Source organism: Phacochoerus africanus, chromosome X, assembly GCF_016906955.1.
Source record: "Phacochoerus africanus isolate WHEZ1 chromosome X, ROS_Pafr_v1, whole genome shotgun sequence".
In the NCBI taxonomy this organism is placed as follows: Eukaryota; Metazoa; Chordata; class Mammalia; order Artiodactyla; family Suidae; genus Phacochoerus; species Phacochoerus africanus.
The window spans coordinates 1,688,529-1,706,515 of NC_062560.1; the positions used below are offsets into that span (position 1 = coordinate 1,688,529).

A 17,987-nucleotide genomic window follows, 5' to 3' on the forward strand; every position below is an offset into this window, starting at 1 on the left:
CGACGGGGGCTCTGCACACAGAACAGGATGAAACAGTTCCACTCCCAGCGCTCCAGCTCACGGACACTGCAGCCCTTTCCTCCTGGGGTCCTTTCCCGGCTTATCCTCCGGGATGGTGGAAATCTGAGCAGGCCGCCTGCCGCTTCGAGTCTGCATCTGCCGGCTCCAGTGGTGGCTGTGACGATGGCAATAAATGACAGTGCAGATGGTGAAGGCAGACGAGAGATGTGGAGGCTCGACTGTCTGTGTGCTTCTCACGGCCCTAAGAGTTCTGCATCCTTTATTTTCATTTTCTTTTAATTTTACAGAAGTGTGTCACTAGAAAAAGACCAAGCTGGACCGCTCCATCTATGCTGTCTAAGGGTACCCTGCTCCCAGCATGCATGCTTCTCCAACTCTGCTCTTTTTGCTTTTTTTCTACCATCTGGCACTTTATCTGTGTTATTATTATGGCAGAATGAGATGTAAGAATTAGGCGTTTTGGACATTACCCCCTACCAGGCATAAGCAACATGAGGCAGGGGTGGAGGGCGCTGTCTCATTTATAGATGTCATCTTAGATGCTCGATGAACCCCTGAAGACTTGAATCTTCCAGAAACTCCTCTGAGGCAGTCAAGTTATAGTTCCCGTTTCCCAGATAAGAAAAGGGGGTGGTTTCCATAGCGACTGCACCAATTGACATTCCCACCAAGAGTGCAGGAGGGTTCCCTTTTCTCCACACCCCCTCCAGCATTTGTTATCTGCAGACTCATGAATGATGGCCATTCTGACTGGTGTGAGGTGGTACCTCTTGGTAGTTTTGATGTGCGTTTCTCTAACGATGAGTGATGCTGAGTGGGTTTTTTTTTTTTTTTTTTCATGTGCCTACTGGCCATCCTTACATCTTCTTTGGAGAAATGAGTATTTAGGTCTTCTGCCCATTTTTTGATGCCATTTGCAGCAACATGGGTGCAACGAGAGATTCTCGTACTGCGTGCAGTGAGCCAGACAGAGAAGGACACATAACCCGAGGATATCACTTCTATGTGGAAGCTAAACTATGGCACCAATGAACCTGTCTACAGAGCAGACACAGACTCACAGAGAGAACAGATGTGTGGTTGCCTAGGCGGCCGGGGAGGGAGTGGGATGGACGGGGAGTTTGGGGTCCGTAGATGCAAACTGTGACACTGAGAATGGATCAGCCATGAGGTCCTGCTGTCCCACACAGGGAACTCTGTCCAGTCTCTTGGGATGGACCAGGATGGAAGAGAGAGTATGAGAAAGGGAATGTGTATAGATGTATGACTGGGGCACTTGGCTGTACCACAGACATTGGCACAACACTGTACATCGAGTATATTTTAACAAAGAGAGGGAGAGAGAAGAAAAGCAGACGGGCACTTGGGAAGCATGAGCATCCCCAAGGCTGCTGTTCTGGCTCCTTCCTCAGTCTCTCTCCTCCTCTGGATTTGGGTCAGGGTGTAGGACTACTTACGTGCTTCTTAAGGTTTTTGCAATTAAGCTCAAAGAAACGGATCCAGGGGTCCAGGGATGCTCCGTGCATTCCTCATTCAGATCTGCAGAAGCTTTGCTCCATGAAGCACACGTTTTGCAGTGACACGGGCACACAATTTCCTTGGGAGTTTTCAGTTCTGTAACACGAACTTCAATTATAGATATTTATAGAGAAGAAAGAAAGAAAAGGGAATGAGAAAGAAAAAGGTGGGATGGGGGCGTTTCCGCCTTGGCACTGTGGGTTAAGAACCCGACGGCAGAGGCTGGAATAGCTGCAGAGGCACGGGTTCGATCCCTGGCCCGGAGCTGGGGGTTCAAGGATCCAGGGTTGCTGCAGCTGCTGCTCAGATTCAGTCCCTGGTGTAGGAACTTCTATATGATGCAGGTGCGGCCAGAAGAAAAAAAAAAAAAAAAAAAAGACAGAAAGAAATGGAAAAAGAAAGAAAAAAAAGTTGTGCTAAGAGGTAAGGTAAGAACTGGAACTCACACCCTCTTTACTTGTGTTTCCTTGATTTTTTATTTTTGCCTCTGGTGCTTGTGGGGTAGGATATTCGGTGCTGATGGAGGCTTGGGGCTAAGACACCCTCCAGGCACATTTCAGGGTTACCTCTTTGTTACGAGGGACTATCTCTTTTTCTTGTTGTTCTTTTGTTTTTGTTTTTAAACGGCCACACTTGTGGCATATGGAGGTTCCCAGGCTAGGGGTGGAATCGGAGCTGCAGCTGCCAGTCTATACCACAGCAACGTGGGATCTGAGCTGCGTCTGCGACCTACATCACAGCTCACGGCCACTGCGGATCCTTAACCCACTAGGCAAGGTCAGGGATCGAACCTACATCCTCATGGCTACTAGTCAAGTTCTTAACCTTCTGAGCCACAATAGGAACTCCCACGAGGGACTATCTTAAAACAGGAAGCGGAAGAGGCCGTGAGCCAGCTAAGCAGATGTGCTCTGCTGCGATTCAGACAAGGGGGAGAGTAGAAGCCACGTTTCTGCTGCAACCTGGAGTTTCCCTTTCTAGGCAAAAAAAATGAGCCGCCAGGAAGCATCTGAAAAGACGTTCAACCATCTCAGTCGCCGAGACATGCGAAGAAACCCACAGGGAGACGCGACCTCAGCACAGCTGTGTCCTAAAGGACAGGCCATCAAGGGTGCTGGGGCGAATTCACAGAAATGGGAATTTTCGGACATTGCTGGTAGACACGAAAACTGGCACTGACACGTGGCAAAATACATTGCTGGGGCTTCGACAGGAAAAGGAAGACTCACCCGGTGACTCGGCCACGGCACTCTTCGGCACTGACCCCAAGGAACACAACACCGGTGCTGTTTAAACAGCACCTCGGATGCGTATTTCCCCAGTGGCGTTTGTCCCAAGAGCCGAAAACTTGGAAACACACCAAGCATCCAGCCTGGGAAGGGAGGATAAACAGAATGGGGTCCCATCATGCAACGGAATATTATCCAGTCATCAAAGCAGACCAAGAACAGATACAGGCTATGTTGCACATAAATCTTCAAAACACTGAGCTAAGTGAAAGGAACCAGCTACAAAGGGCCAGGCAGTGTAGGGTTCCATCCGCATGAAATGCTGAGGGTGGGCTGCGTGTATCTGTCCGTCCCAACCTCCTAATTTACTCCCTGCCCCATTTCCCCCTTGGTCACCATAAGTTTGTTCTCTGTGTCTGTGACTCTGTTTCTGTGTCATTGATCAGTTCACTTGTATCATTTTTTTTTAGCTTCCACATGTAAGTGTTACCATCTCTTTGTCTGACGTACCTCACTTAGTAGGAGAATCTGTAGGTCCATTCCTGTTGCTGCCAATGGCATGACTTCATTCTTTTTCATGGCTGAGTAGTATTCCATTGTGTCTACGGACCACGCCTTCCTTATCTATTCCTCGGTCGATGGACATTTAGGTCGTTGAATCTGCCATCTGACAAAACCATCAGCCATCACCTGGTTACCTCACGGAGCTGGTTCCCCCCTCTTGTACACAATAGAGAAAGGGGGAAAGGAGGGGAAAATGGCTTTTCTGGACTCCTGACTTGATCGCGTCATTTGCTTATTCAAAAACAAGTTGCCTTCTCTCCATTTTCTGCAGGATGATTTCGATGACTTGGCCCAACAGCCAATCTGACATCCACCTTCTCTGCAAGTGGAACTTCAGGGGCTCCGACAAATGAATCATTGCTTCGTTCGACCCAATCAAGACCCCAGGCGTAGCTGGGGTCCACTTTCACCGTAAGCAACCCCCTCAAGTCCATGTGGCTGCTCAGCATCAGAGCCGGGGTTCCGACCTGGGTTTGACTCCTAACCTGGGCTTCTTCCTGGTTGGGGTCCTGACCTGGACGCCAACAGGAACCTGCCCACAACCAGAAGCCTCTCTGACTCCCCCAGTGTTCCTTACACACATATACGTACACACACACACACACACTTCCAAGGGTGTCTGCAATAAATGACCACAGAAGGGGATGCTAAAAACCACAGGCATCCACCCTCCCCCATCCTGGGGACCAGACGTCTGAGGTCAAGGGGTCCCAGGGCCAGGATCCTTCCTGAGGCTCCAGGGGAGGGTCCTTCCCGCCTCTTCCAGTTTCTGGAGCTCCAGGCGGCCCTGGGCTGGTGGCCGCCTCCCTCCCATCTCTGCCTCTGTCTTCCGTGGCTTCTCCTCTATGTCTGTGTCTCCTCTTCTGTCTCTTAGGAGGACACTGTCCTTGGAGGGAGGGCCCCCCTCATCCCGGAGGACCTCCTCTCAGACCCCTCACTTTATCACATCTGCAAAGACCCTGTTTGCAGGTAAGGTCCCATTCCTGGGTACAACCACTTAGAAGATGGGATTTCTCTCTCCTTTTAGGGGATACAACTCAAATTACTACCGTACACATAACACATGTATGTACACTGTATCTGCATGCATATATACACACACACACAATGTAATACGTATATAGAATAAATAAGTATATATATTTCATACATTTTTTTGCTATAAACATTTTTGAGCACATTTTGTATGAACGACTTTCAATAAGAATTAACTGGGTGTCTGGATCTTTACATTTGAACTCTGTGTCACTATGTGTGAGCATTATAAATAAAATGATAAACTGCTTTCATTGCAGGAAACATCATTCTAGCACTTACAGAAACGAAATTAAGCCCTGGCTAATTTTAGTCTTGCTACTTCATTTCCACACTGTGGAGGACATAGGATTTTTTCAGGTCTCAGGTATCCGTCACTCTCTCTTCTCCCATGCAACCTAATTTTTTTTTTCTTTTAATCCTGGGGCACACTTAGAAAAGCTCAACAGTTTATTTTAGGTGTCACAGGCTACAGGGTGGCACCAAGTTTTTCTTTTGTCTACTCCTAGTCTAGATGTGGCTGCAATAGCTTTTGTATTCTGGCCACACTTGTAGCACGAGGAAGCTTGATGGAGGGATTGAACCTGTGCCATGGCAGCAACCTGAGCTGCTGCCATCACAATGCCTCATCCAGAACCTGCTGTGCCACACGAGGACTCCAGGGTTTTTAAGATGAGGTGAACATTTAAATCGGGAACATTTAAATTACGTAAATCGGGTTAAGTAAAGTAGACGGCCTCCCCCATGTGGGTGGGCCACATCTAATCAGTTGAAGGACCCAGGAGCAAAAGACTGCAGTTCCCTTGAGAAGGAGGAATTCCCACTCCAGACAGTCTTCAGACTCAAACGACAGCATTTACTCTGTGCCGGGTCTCAGCCTGCTGGTCTAACCGAAACATTTTGGACTTGCCAGCGCCTTCAATCATGTCTGTCAAATTCTTTTTTTTTTTTTTTTGCTTTTTTAGGGCCACACCTGCAGCAGATGGAAGTTCCCAGGCTAGGAATCAAATCAGAGCTGCAGCTGCTGGCCTACAGCACAGCCATGGGAACACAAGATCTGAGCCACATCTGCGATCTACACCACAGCTCATGGAAATGCTGGATCCTTAACCTACGGAGTGAGGCCAGGGATCGAACCCACATCCTCATCGATACTAGTCAGGAGCCACAGTGGGAACTCCTCAAATTCATAAAATTATCTATCTAATCATCTATCAATCACCTATCATCTCTCAATCTCTCTCTCTCTATTCATTTATTCATCACGTATCTATCATCTCAATATTTATCTAATGTGTCAATCACCTAGCTTCCCACAATATCTATTTATCCTACCACCTATCTTATCTACCTATGTAACTATCTATCATCTGTGTAACTATGTATCTGTCTCTGTCTACCATCTATACTTATTTATGCATCTATCATCAATCTATCGATCTATTGATCTGTCTATCTATCTGATCTCGTGTTGGTTCTCTTTCTCTGGAGAACCCTGACTGATACAGAAAATGACAGTAAGATACCCTGGGGTGGATGGACAAAGCTGTGTCCAGTCAGAGGCCATGAGCGCTGGGCTTGGCTGCACTGAGCAAGTTCCCCACAGCCTTTAGGAATCACGGTGGGGCCTCTGCCAGGTCCTCCACGTGGTGTTCCCTGAGCTTCCCTGCGGAGCAGAGATGGTGCCTGGACTGGTCTGTCCATCAAGGTTCTGCCTCTCCTGTTTCTCTGTTATTCTTACCCATGTGCATCAGCCCTCCCTGCCTTTCCCTCCCTGGCCTGGAGCCTCCTCGGGGGTGGGGGGCGGCTGGGGGGTGTGTGGGTGGGGAGGGGGTTGGGGGGTGAGGAAGGGGCCGCGAGAGGGTGAGAGGGTTCAGGGGAAAGCAGAGCTGGCAGCAGGACAGAACCTAATAGATTATGTGACCATCTCAGGACCCGCTGCCAGACGTCCCTCCAGGCATCAGGTGTCCTGCTTCTGAAGAGTGACGGAGCGAAATCCATATCCATTGACCCCAAACTCATTCATCTCCCCGAGGGGGAGGGGGTCACACGGATGTCCCACTGCTCCCAAATCGCTCCTTCCCTGCCTCCCAGGGGCATCGAAGCTTCCCGGGACGATGCATGATCGCTTCCACACTTTAATTCTGGGAAAAATGAAAATGACCACGCCCCCATGTGGAGCTGGTGCCTGTGGACAGAAAGAGCCCAGGAAAATCCAGAGGCTCCCAGGTGTAAACGTAAACCAACCACACGTCAATAAACAACAACAAAAAAAATCCAAAGGTAGAGGCAGGTTTTGTTCTGACAGGCTCTCCCTCTGACGGGAGCTGGAAGATGAGTTTTGCCTCCATGGTCAAGTGCGCTTTCCTGCACGTCCTCGCCGTGGTTTCACGCGTCATCCCCAGTCATCTCCAAAGGGCTCCTCATCTTCTTCTTACAGATGCACCTGCCCCACATAGCATTTTCCGGCTACGCTTTGAATCCGAGCTGCGGCAAAACGGCAGCAAAACTAGATCCAAGCCTCATCCGCGACTTACGCCGCAGCTTGCAGCAACGGCGGATCCTTCACCCACTGAGCGACGCCAGGGATTGAACCCGCCTCCTCGTGGATAAAACGTTGGGTCCTTAACCTGCTGAGCCACAACGGGAGCTCCAGACCTCCGCATTCTGATCCACTTCTCCCCTTTGAGCCCGTTCCAGTCATTGTTCTACGGGGGTCCCAGGACCCAGGAGGACACACAGAATCTTTGCCCCAGCTCCGCTGAACAGAAAGTTCACTTGTTACACCTGCAGCTCGCGGAGACGGGAACCGCGTCAAGACGCCACTGGCATTGTTTTCGGTCAGTCTGGGTCCTGGAATCTTCCCACCGGTCACCTGGGGACAGGCTCTGAGAGCGAGCCTATAGGTCTGCCTGCTGCTGGTGGATGCGCCTGAGAACACCCGGGAGGGGCGGAGGCGCAGGAAAGCGCGAGGGCGGGGCCGTGCGTGGTCGCGACAGACACCCCCGGGCTCCTCGGGGAGCTCCGGCTGCAGCAGGCGGGGACCCGCATCCACACCGCAGGGCCAAGTGAGGCGCGAGCCGGGTGCGCCCCCCTGCACGCTCTGCCCAGCGTCTGCGGGGACAACGCTGCCAGCAATGGGTACCCTGAGTTCACGCGAAGGGACTGCGGGTGGGGGCAGAGCAGCACCCCACCCACAAAAGGGCACGTCTGCAAACTCTGGTCCATGGGCCACCTCCCCACCCTGCCCCCGCATGCTTGTGTGAATCAAATTTTACTGGTACACAGCCGAGTCCCCGCTGCTTTCCTGAAACCCCTAAAACGGAAATCCCTCGGCTGCAAAGCCTAAAATATTGACGATCGGCCCCTTTACAGAAAACACACTTATGGTACCCACGGGGAAAGGGGGAGGCAAGAATTAGGAGGTTGAGATTAACGGAGACACACACTGTCGCCTGTAAAACAGATAATCCACAAGGATGGGCTGTCCCGCACCGGAACCTCAACTCAATACTCTAAGAACCTATCCGGGAAAAGAATCTGAAAAAGAATACATATATATATACATACGGATCACCGCGTCACTTTGCTGTACATCTGAAACTAACTCATTGTTAACCAATAATAATATAATAAAAAAGATCATCAATGTTTGAGGTCCTTTTGGAAAAAGACGCTAAGTTCAACGTCATCGCCCGCTTTGGTTTCATTTTTCATTGCCGTGGACGGCATCCCTCGTGAATGGTTACCATTTAAATAAAAATGAAGAGATGATATAAGCTCTGTGGGAAGTGGTTGCATTAGGCCTGTGTGCGAAACACCCCCACTCACTGGAGTTCTGTTTCCTCTGTAACATGGGTACAATCAAACCTTTTGCAGGAGTTCCCGCTGTGGCTCAGTGGAAACGAATCTGACTCACATCCATAAGGATGCAGGTTCGATCCCTGTCCTCGCTCACTGAGTCGAGGATCCTGAGTAGCTGTGGCTGTGGAGGAGGCTGGTAGCTGGCACACTGATTGGACCCTTGGCCTGGGAACTTTCATATGCCACAGGTGCAGCCCTCACAAGAAGAAAAAAAAATTTTTTTTTTGTCTTTTTGCCATTTCTTTGGGCCGCTCATGCGGCATATGGAGGTTCCCAGGCTAGGGGTCGAATCGGAGCTGTAGCTGCCGGCCTACACCACAGCCACAGCAACTCGGGATCCGAGCCGCGTCTGCAACCTACACCACAGCTCATGGCAACGCCGGATCGTTAACCCACTAAGCAAGGGCAGGGATCGAACTTGCAACCTCATGGTTCCTGGTCGGATTCGTTAACCACTGTGCCACGACAGGAACTCCAAAAAAATTTTGTTTAATTAAACCTTTCTCATCAGATGCTTATGTGTATGAAGCAGGCATGTTTGTGTAAAAGTTCAACCACGATTGCACGTGCGCATGGGCACACACTGGAGGGAGGCTCTTTTTTTTCTTCTTCTTCTTTTTTTTTTTTTTTTTTGAGCTGCGTTAAAGCTGTAATTTTCTTTGCAGATCACCAGGTTCAGGCTTCTCCACATTTACAGAATACAACATAAACGGCCAGTGCAGCCTTCCCGCCCACCATCCAGGAAACATACTTCCCCAAAGGACCCAGAGGATGAGAGGACCAATGACACTGGTCATTTCTGAACACGCAGACACCTGATACCTGGCTCTCCCGGCTCATGGCAACACTGGATCCTTAACCCACTGAGCGAGGCCAGGGATCAAACCTGCATCCTTATTTTCAATGCCAAGGTTTAGTTCGGAGCTGGGAAGTGGAGAAAACAAAATATTTTTCTTCTAAGGAGTAAACTAGATTTAGGGACATGCACGTGCCTGGTGAGTTCCCCCCAAATGGAACTCGGGGTGACAAAGTGGGGACACTCAGTGCCACCTGCTGGCAGGGAACACACATGGGTTTTACGTGGCAGAGCAGGGCTGAACCCCGCGAGGGCAAAGACAGACGCCAAATAGAAAGATCAGCGCCCGAGAGAGTGGCTCCATCCCCCCACCACAATGCGCCTGAAGGCTTCACCCCAGGTTCACCGCAGACTGCATCCAGGGTGCTGGACGGTTCTCAGCTGCCCCATATGCCCAAGTGCCTGCACAGTGGCTTCTGTGTCTTCTCGTCACACACACGCTCCACCGCCCCGGTCCCCTGCAAGGACCCCTGCACTTTGAGGTTTCAGGAAGACCCTTTGTGGGACGCCTTCCCCTCTGACCCCAGGCGCCCAGCCCAGCCCCACCCGGTGTGTGTGGTCGGCCGCCCAGGGCATCACAGGTTGGGTCCAAACCCCACTCTCTCTCCTTGCCAGCTGTGCTCCCCGCGTTCTGCCCGCACGGCTCACCGAGTGGACTTCGGGGCTGTCTCCATGTGCATGTGGGTGCTCGCCCTTCCCTCTCCAGCCCCTCTTCCCCCTTCCGTGCTCTTCCTCGAGCTCCCGGCCTCAAGGTCCAAGTCCAAGTCCTCTTTGCAGTTCTGCTTCGCCCACCTCCACGCACGCCCAGGCACACAGGCGTGCACACACAAGGACAGGAATGTACACATGCCGGCACATACGTGTGCAAGGCATCCACACAGCCAGGCTCTCATTCACACCTGCATGCAAACATGTGTGCACATAACGCACCTCACGGTACACTGCACGAATGCACACGCACGCATGCAGCACCCGCCCGCACACATGCATTTGCTCATGCACACACAGTCATGCACACATGCAAATAAATGCATCACGCACTGCCCACCAGCACACATGCATTTACTCCCACACATGTTCACTCGAACATAAATTCACCCACTCAGTGCACAAGGCACTCACGCCCATGCCCCAACCTGAACTATGCACACGTGTGCACACACACACACACATATGCCTATACAGGTGGTGTACACACACAGTCTGAAGCACCTGGGGATGGCGGACACATAAAGCCCAGGTGTCTACACTGGGACTCCCTCAAAGTCACCACATTTACCATAAAATTCACCTTTTATCCCAACCAGCCCCTGCTTCCAACCTCCACTGTCTGGTGACTTTCGAGGGTGTGGCTTGGGGACATGCGTCTTCTTTCAAGTTCACCGGGAGCCTTGGGACCTGCCGACCTTCGGCCGCGTCAGTGAGAGGCGGTGACCTGTGACCAGCCCCACAGGAGTCAAGAGGACACCGGCCCCTTATCTTCCGCCCAAGGCGGTCACCCACCCGTCCACTCTGACGTTCCTCGGCTACCTGCCCCCCCCCCCCCGCCGAAATCCAAGACTCAGGGTTGCAAGTCACTCCTCCCATGTAGGGCTCACCTTCGGCCCTCCTCCCCCTCTGCCCCCTCCCTGCTGTGGCCTTGGGTGCCATGCAGTCGCGCCCCATTGTCGCCGAGAAGGGCTGTGCTCTTCCACGTGGGGCTGCGACAAAAACCCACTGCCCCGGTGCTGGTGCCAGATGGTGCCATCAGCCACCAAACCCTCGAGCCTGCAACCAACACCTGCATGTGAGGTGCACCCAGCAGCTGGAAGGTGCCCACACAGGACCCCCAGTGACACCATCATCCCCCAGTGCCTGCTGGCTACGGCCAGGAGCGGTGGCCTGGGAGGTCGAAGGTGGGCTCTGCACGGGGCACCAATGCTGTCTCTCCCCAAAGCACCTGTCGTGCCCTCTTCCTGTCCTCTCAGGCTCAGCTTGCCCACCTAGTCCCCGTTCTTCCCTAACCCAGTGAATACCCTTTACGGTGAATTCCTAGACCCAGTGTGGACAGAGAGAGTCCTTCAACCTGACCTGGTCATCCTCCTGGACTTGGGCTCGCGATGCTGCAGGGACACAGTCCCCTTTGCTTCCGGATTCGCCAAGCGAAGCCCTGCCTCAGGGCTTTGCCCAGCCTGTCCCCCCTCAGTGGAGCCCCTGTTCCCTGGGACTAGGCAGGACCGCCCCTCCCACCAGGGAGGGCTTGGCTTCAATGTCACCCCTTCTGTGACCCCTGTCAGCCTCTCCACCTGCTTCTGCTCCTAAGAAACCACGTCTCGCTCCTCGGGCCTCAGTGTCAGTGCTCGTGTCCCTGTCGAGGTTCCAATCCGCGTCTTCGTGGATTTACGTCTACCTGTGGTCTCTTATCTACCTGCTACCCGTCATCTGTTACCTAACCAACCTTCTGCCCACCTACCCGTCTAACCTGTCAATCGCCTACCCACCTCTGGCTTTATTATCTATCTAATCCAACCCCCTATCAATCTTCCACCAAAGGATCTGCCATCTGCCTCTCCTCTCTCTCTCTGTGCCTGTGTATCTGTGTCTCTATCCCTGGATCAGTCTATCATCTGTCTGCCTATCTAGTACCTATTATTTACCTATCACCTAACTACCTATTAATCACCTATCATCTATCTCTGTATCTCTTTATCTATCATCCGTGCTTCTATCATCTATTATTTATCTATAACCTGTTTGTCTGTGTGTCTGTCTATCTTTCTGTCTGTCTATGAACGACAGTGGTTAGAAACTGAGGAAGCCTCTGCCCCCTGTAGAGACCTGACAGTGTCTGGAGAGATGTCCGGCTGTTACAGCGGAGGAGGGGGCTCCTGGCCTGTGCGGGGAAGAGACCAGGGACACGGCTCAGGCCCCCACAGAGCATGAGACACCCCCCCCCCCCTTCAGGGTCCTCCGGCTGAGACACGCAAGTGGAGAGGAGGAAGGCGTCTTAAGAGATGGAATTCTGGCGCAGAAACAGCGGGCTGGGGAACATCCCACCCCCCCACCCCCCGACACAAAGCTCCAGGTTCTGGCACAGAATCACCTCTGAATCAGCCTCGGGGGGCTCAAAAGCAGAGCGTAGCAACACTCAGCCTCCAGGGAAGCCATTGCTCCCAGGGAGGCCGGGACCAGTGTCACCTCGCATCCTTGCAGGACCTGATCTTTCATAAAAAAATTTTCTTTTTCTTTTTTCTTTTCTTTTTTTTTGGCGGGGGGGGGGGGGTGGTGCTGCACCTGCAGCATATGGAGGTTCCCAGGCTAGGGGTCCAATCGGAGCTGCAGCTGCCAGCCTACACCACAGCCACAGCCACAGCCACGCGGGATCCAAGCCACGTCCACGACCTACACCGCAGCTCACGGCAACACCAGATCCCTCACCCACTGAGCGAGGCCACTGTCTACCATCTCTCTTTCATCTATTGTTTTCTACCACCTGTCCATCTATCATCTATCTCTGTATCTCTTTATCGAATGATCATCTATGTATCCATTGTCTATTATTTATCCATAACCTGTCTGTCTGTCTGTCAGGTTCTTAACCCGCTGAGCCACCACAGGAACTCCAAAAACCTACCATTTAAAAATCCATCTTGCAGGTGGCCTCAGAATGTAAGAAGCGTCTGCTCCCAGCACTGCAAGGGGAGAGGAAAGCGAGCTGTCTTAGCTCCTCACAGGGGGCCCTCGTGCAGAAACCCAGGCTAAGGTGCTGTTCTGCACGGGCACACATGGGTTCTACAGCTGCCCCTCCACGGCCTGCCCTTCCATCGCCCTGTAAGGACGGCATCTCCTTATTCTTTTCCTTTGTGCTCCAGTTTCTCCTTCACGCTGGCAAATGCACAGACCCACCATGACTTGCAGAATTTCCAAAGCACAGAGCTCCCGCTCTGCCCAGCACGTCGGCTCGGGCATCAATGACTAATGTGTGCTGCAGCCCAGCCGGGGGCGGGGGCGGGCGGGCGGGCGCTCTGAGGGCTTGGCGGCCGTGGCTCTGCCCTTGGCCAGGGCCTCCCCGCTCCCCGCCACGTCGGGCGCTTTAAAGTCAGAAGCACTCTCTCCTGGGAAGGAAACTAAATTAATTTCCAAGGGACCCGCAGAGATCAGGGTGAAGCTGCGCTGAAATGAGTAGGAATTGCAAATGAACTGCTGAGGGTGAGAACAGAGACAGACAGAGACAGAGACAGAGACAGAGAGACAGAGACCGAAAGAGGGAGACACAGAGAGAGAGACAGAGAAACACCAAGAGTAGAGAGAGAGACAGAGAGACAAAGAGAGACAGTGACAAAAAGAGACACAGACAAAGACAGAGAGACACAGAGGGAGAGAAGGAGAGAGGAAGAGAGAGGGGCAGGAGGCGAGAGAGCCTGCATCAAGGATTTTTTTTTTTTAAGAGTCATTCTTGGGCGTTCCCATTGTGGCTCAGCGGGTTATGAACCCAGCTAGTACCCATGAGGATGCAGGCTCGATCCCTGGCCTTGCTCAGCGGGTTCAGGACACGGCGTGGCCGCGAGCTGTGCTGTAGGTTGGAGACGCGGCTCAGATCCCACGTTGCTGTGGCTGTGGTGTCAGCCGGCACCTGCAGCTCCGATTCGACCCCTCGCCTGGGGTCTGCCCATGAGCAGCAGATGCGGCCCTGAAAAGTCCAAAATAAGTACATCAATAAAATAGGGCACGAATCAACATCTCTGCAGAGAGAAAAGCAGACTCCCAGACAGAGAGCCCAGATCTGCGGCTCTCCAGGGAAGGAGCTGATGGGGAGTCTGGGGTCAGCAGATGCTACTTGTATTCAGAAAGGACATGTGACAAGGCCACTGAGGTTCACGACGGAACGTGTGTGGCGTTAAGGCCGGTGCACCCCAGCCTGGGGAGGCTGGTCAGTGTGTAGTCAGAATCGAGGGTGAAGACAGACATAGAGCAGGCAGGTGTCTGCAACGCAGAACCCCCAGCCCTTTGGGGAGGCCTGTTCTCCCGGGGCGGGGGGGTGGGGTGGGGCACCATTTGCAACTCCCCATCTTCTCCAGGTCACCACGGGACCTGGTACAGCTGGTCCCCCATCCACCACGAGTGTGTCACCGACGGCGACAAGGGCTCAGGGTCAAGTGCCCTGACCCCCGAGGGATACTGAATGGCTGCCCGGGATGGCTCCTGCCTCACTTCCGAGGTCCGCGTGATACTGCAACCGAGCAGGACCGCCAGCTCCTTTCCGGGACGGGACCCCGCACGGCGCCACGTCCCCCGCCTGCCTGCCGTCTGTAGACAGGCTTTCGCCTCCCAGGCTGTCCCCGAGCTCCGAGGGGCAGATTGAACCAGAAACGTGAGGAAGTGCAGAAGCGAAGGAAAGCCGTCAAGCCAGCCCCAGAGCCACCGTTTTGCCTTCGACGAAGTCAAGGACCTTCTGTTCTTCCTCGAGGGCGAGCGACGAAGGTCCGAGCTGTGGCCTGGAGGTGTTTTGCGGACACCGAAACCCCCGCCAGGCTGGAAGACGTTACCTGCATGCTGCCCACCTGCACGGAGACCCCGGACCCACTGGAACCAGAAGGTGGGTGACGCAGACTCCACCCCACCTGCCCATCAGAAGAAAGTCCGTGAGCTGATCACCTGTCTTTTTTTTTATTTTTTACTTTTTCTTTATTTATTTGCTTTTTAGGGCTGTACCTACGGTATATGGAGGTTTCCAGGCTAGGGGGCTAATCAGAGCTGTAGCCACCAGCCTACGCCACAGCCACAGCAATGCAGGATCCGAGCCGTGTCTGCGACCTACAGCACAGCTCACGGCAACACCAGATCCCGGACCCACTGAGCGAGGCCAGGGATCGAACCCGCATCTTCATTGATACTAGTCAGATTCATTTCTGCTGCGCCACAACGGAAACTCCCTGCTCTGTCTTTCAAAAACCTTTTCCTGAAAGAATGTATGTGTGTGTGTATATATGTATGTATGTATGACTGGGTCACTTTGCTGTACAGCAGAAATTGACAGAACACTGTAAACCAACTGTAAAAAAACTGAAACCTAAAAAAAAGAAAATATAAAATAGTTCATTAAATAAAAACCTTTCCCTGAAAGCCATGGGGAAGTTCGGGTCTTTTGAGCACAAGCTGCCCGTTCTCCTTGGCACCTGCAATAAACGCTGCCCTCTCCTCCCGGGGTCGGGAGACAGGCTTTGCTGCGTGCGGGTGAGGGGACCCGGGCTTCGTGTGGTCCCAATGTGTCTGAGCAGCTCATGTCCCATCTGGTTACAGAAAAGAAGTAACAGGCTACACACAGGTGACACGGTGACAGCACAGCCATGCCGGGGCGACCCTTCTGGGACGCGGCTGAGAGTGGACCAGGCCCCTCTGGGAGACGCAGAGTCTGCGACGTGGGTGGGGCTGTCCTTTGCCTGCCCCTTTCCATCTCGTTCCAGAATGTTTTCATTCCTTCAAAAGGAGACCCCGTTCCCATCAGCAGTTGCTCCAAGCCCCCTCCCCCAGCCCCCGGCAACCACTAGCCCACTTTCTCTCTCTGTGCCTGGTTTCTCTCCCCGAGCCTCGAGTTGACTTACAATCGGTATAAAGGGGGAGGAGAGAGAAATTAGGAGTTTGGGAGGGGCAGATACACACGATTATAAACAGAATAGATACGCCACAAGGACCCACTGCAGAGCACACGGAACTGTATTCAATATTTTGTAATAAGCTACAAGGAAAAGACTCTGAAAAAGAATACATATGCATACGGATCACGGAAGCACTGCGCTGGGCACCTGAAACGAATACAACATGATAAATCCACTCTACTTCAATAAATAAAAAACACTACCAGACTCTCCCAAAGGAATCTATATTTAAAAAATAATCACTGAAAAAATAACCATTATAAGCCTCTACAGTATATGAAGCGATTCAAATTGCAGCCACCACGTGATGTCCAATCCCTGTATCCGAATGGCTAAACCGAAAACACTGATGGAGTTCCCGTCGTGTCACAGTGGTAACCCACCCACCTAGTATCCCTGAGGCCATGGGTTCAATCCCGGGCCTCGCTCAGTGGGTTCAGGATCCTGTGTTGCCATGAGCCGTGCTGTAGGTCGCAGACGTGGCTCAGATCTGGCATGGCTGTGGCTGTGGCTGTGGCCGGCAGCTGCAGCTCCAATTGGACCCTTAGCCTGGGAACCTCCATATGCCACAGGTGCAACTTAAAAAAGCAAAAAACAAAAAGATGGAAAGAAAAGACAAGACGGCTAATAGCAAGTGCTGGGGAGGACTGGAGCAGCAGGGCTCCCACATGTGGCGGGCAGGGAGGCAAATCGGCACCACCTCTCTGGAAAAACCGTTTGGCCATTTCTTACAAGGTTCAACATACTCTCAGCATAATGACCCAGCAATCCCACGCCTAGGTGTTTATCCAAGAGAAAATAAAAGCTTGTGTCCACATAAAAACCGGTATAGGACCGTCAATAGCAGCATTCTGCATAAACCACCCCAAAATGGAAACCACTTGGCTATCCATCAGTGGAGAAGGGATTACCTACCGGGGAGCATACATGCTGTGGAATATTACTCAGCAATGAAAAGGAATGGATCACTGTTCCACGCGATGACTCAGCTGAGTCTCAGGGGCATCCTGTGGGTGCAGGAAGACAGCTACCTGCAAACGGCTCAGTACTGCAGGGTGTAGCGCAGGGTGTACAGAAAAGAAACAGACCCCTGGCTGCCAGGGATGAGGGCTGGAGAGAGGGTCCGACTGGGAAAAAAGTCCAGGAGGAGGGAATTGTCTGCGGTGATGGAAATGTTCTAAGTCCCATCAGGAGGTGGTAATGACAAGAACGTATGCACGGGAGTTCCCTTAGTGGGTCAGTGGGTTAAGGACCTGATGTTGTCTCTGTGAGGATGTGGGTTGGATCCCTGGCCTCACTCAGTGGGTTAGGGATCCGGCGTTGCTTTGAGCTGTGGTGTAGGTCACAGATGTGGCTCACATCCACAGTGCTGTGGCTGTGGTGTAGGCTGGCGGTTGCAGCTCTGATTTGACCCCTAGCCCGGGAAGCTTCATACACGGCAGGTGCGGCTGCAAAAAGAAAAAAAAAAAAAGAATGTGAGTTAAAATTCACATGACTATACTCCAAAAACGCTTGATTGTATGTAAAATGTTGAAAAGACCTCTATGTGGAGTTCCCTGGTGGCTCAGTGGGTTAAGGGTCCAGTGTTGTCATGCCAGCAGCTCTGGTGGCTGCTGTGGCCCAGGTTCAATCCCTGGTCCGGACCCCTCATGACCGCAGCCAAAAATTTTTTTCCTTAATTTTTTAAATAAAAGAAAGTAAAACACCTCTATATGTTCAAAAACTTGAAAATGGAATTACCCTATAATCTGACCATTCCACATCTGGGTCTTTACCCCAAAGAGGTAAAAGCAGGGATTTGAACAGGTATTTGCACCCTCGTGTTCACAGCAGCACTGTTCACCGTGGCCGAGAGGTGGAAGCAAACCTTACATGTCCTTCGATGGATGGATAGATGGATGAACAGAACGGGATTCATCCACGGAACGGAATACTATGCAAGCATGAAAAGGAACGCGGCTACAACATGGATGGACCTTGGGGACACAGAAATAAAGACGCTCAGAGAAAGAAAGTCACAGACAGACACATGCTGCAGGGTTCCACTCTCAGGAGGTGCCTAGAGGAGTCAGAATCACACAGACAGAAAGGAGACGGCAGGGGGGGAGCTGGGGACTCAGGGTTTCATGGGGACAGCATCTCCGGTTGGGAAGACGAAGTGGCTCCGGAGGTGATGGTGGGGGTGGCTGCACAACAGGGTAACGGTATTAAACACCACTGCACGATGCCCTTTAAAATGGTCAAGATGGGATAGTCTGTGCTCCT

At 52.2% G+C, this 17,987-nt stretch overlaps 1 protein-coding gene across 2 annotated transcripts in view; it reads right to left on the reverse strand.

Annotated features, from left to right (window-relative positions):
- Positions 1-17,987, reverse strand: part of DHRSX (dehydrogenase/reductase X-linked) — a 230,868-nt gene that overhangs the window by 26,424 nt on the left and 186,457 nt on the right. For both annotated transcript variants that reach the window (XR_007132866.1, XR_007132865.1), the window contains exons 8-9: positions 2,769-2,911; positions 1,479-1,635 (exon numbers count right to left, since the gene is read on the reverse strand). The gene's annotated coding sequence lies outside the window, so the exon portion shown is untranslated. The remainder of the gene's footprint in view (positions 1-1,478; positions 1,636-2,768; positions 2,912-17,987) is intronic.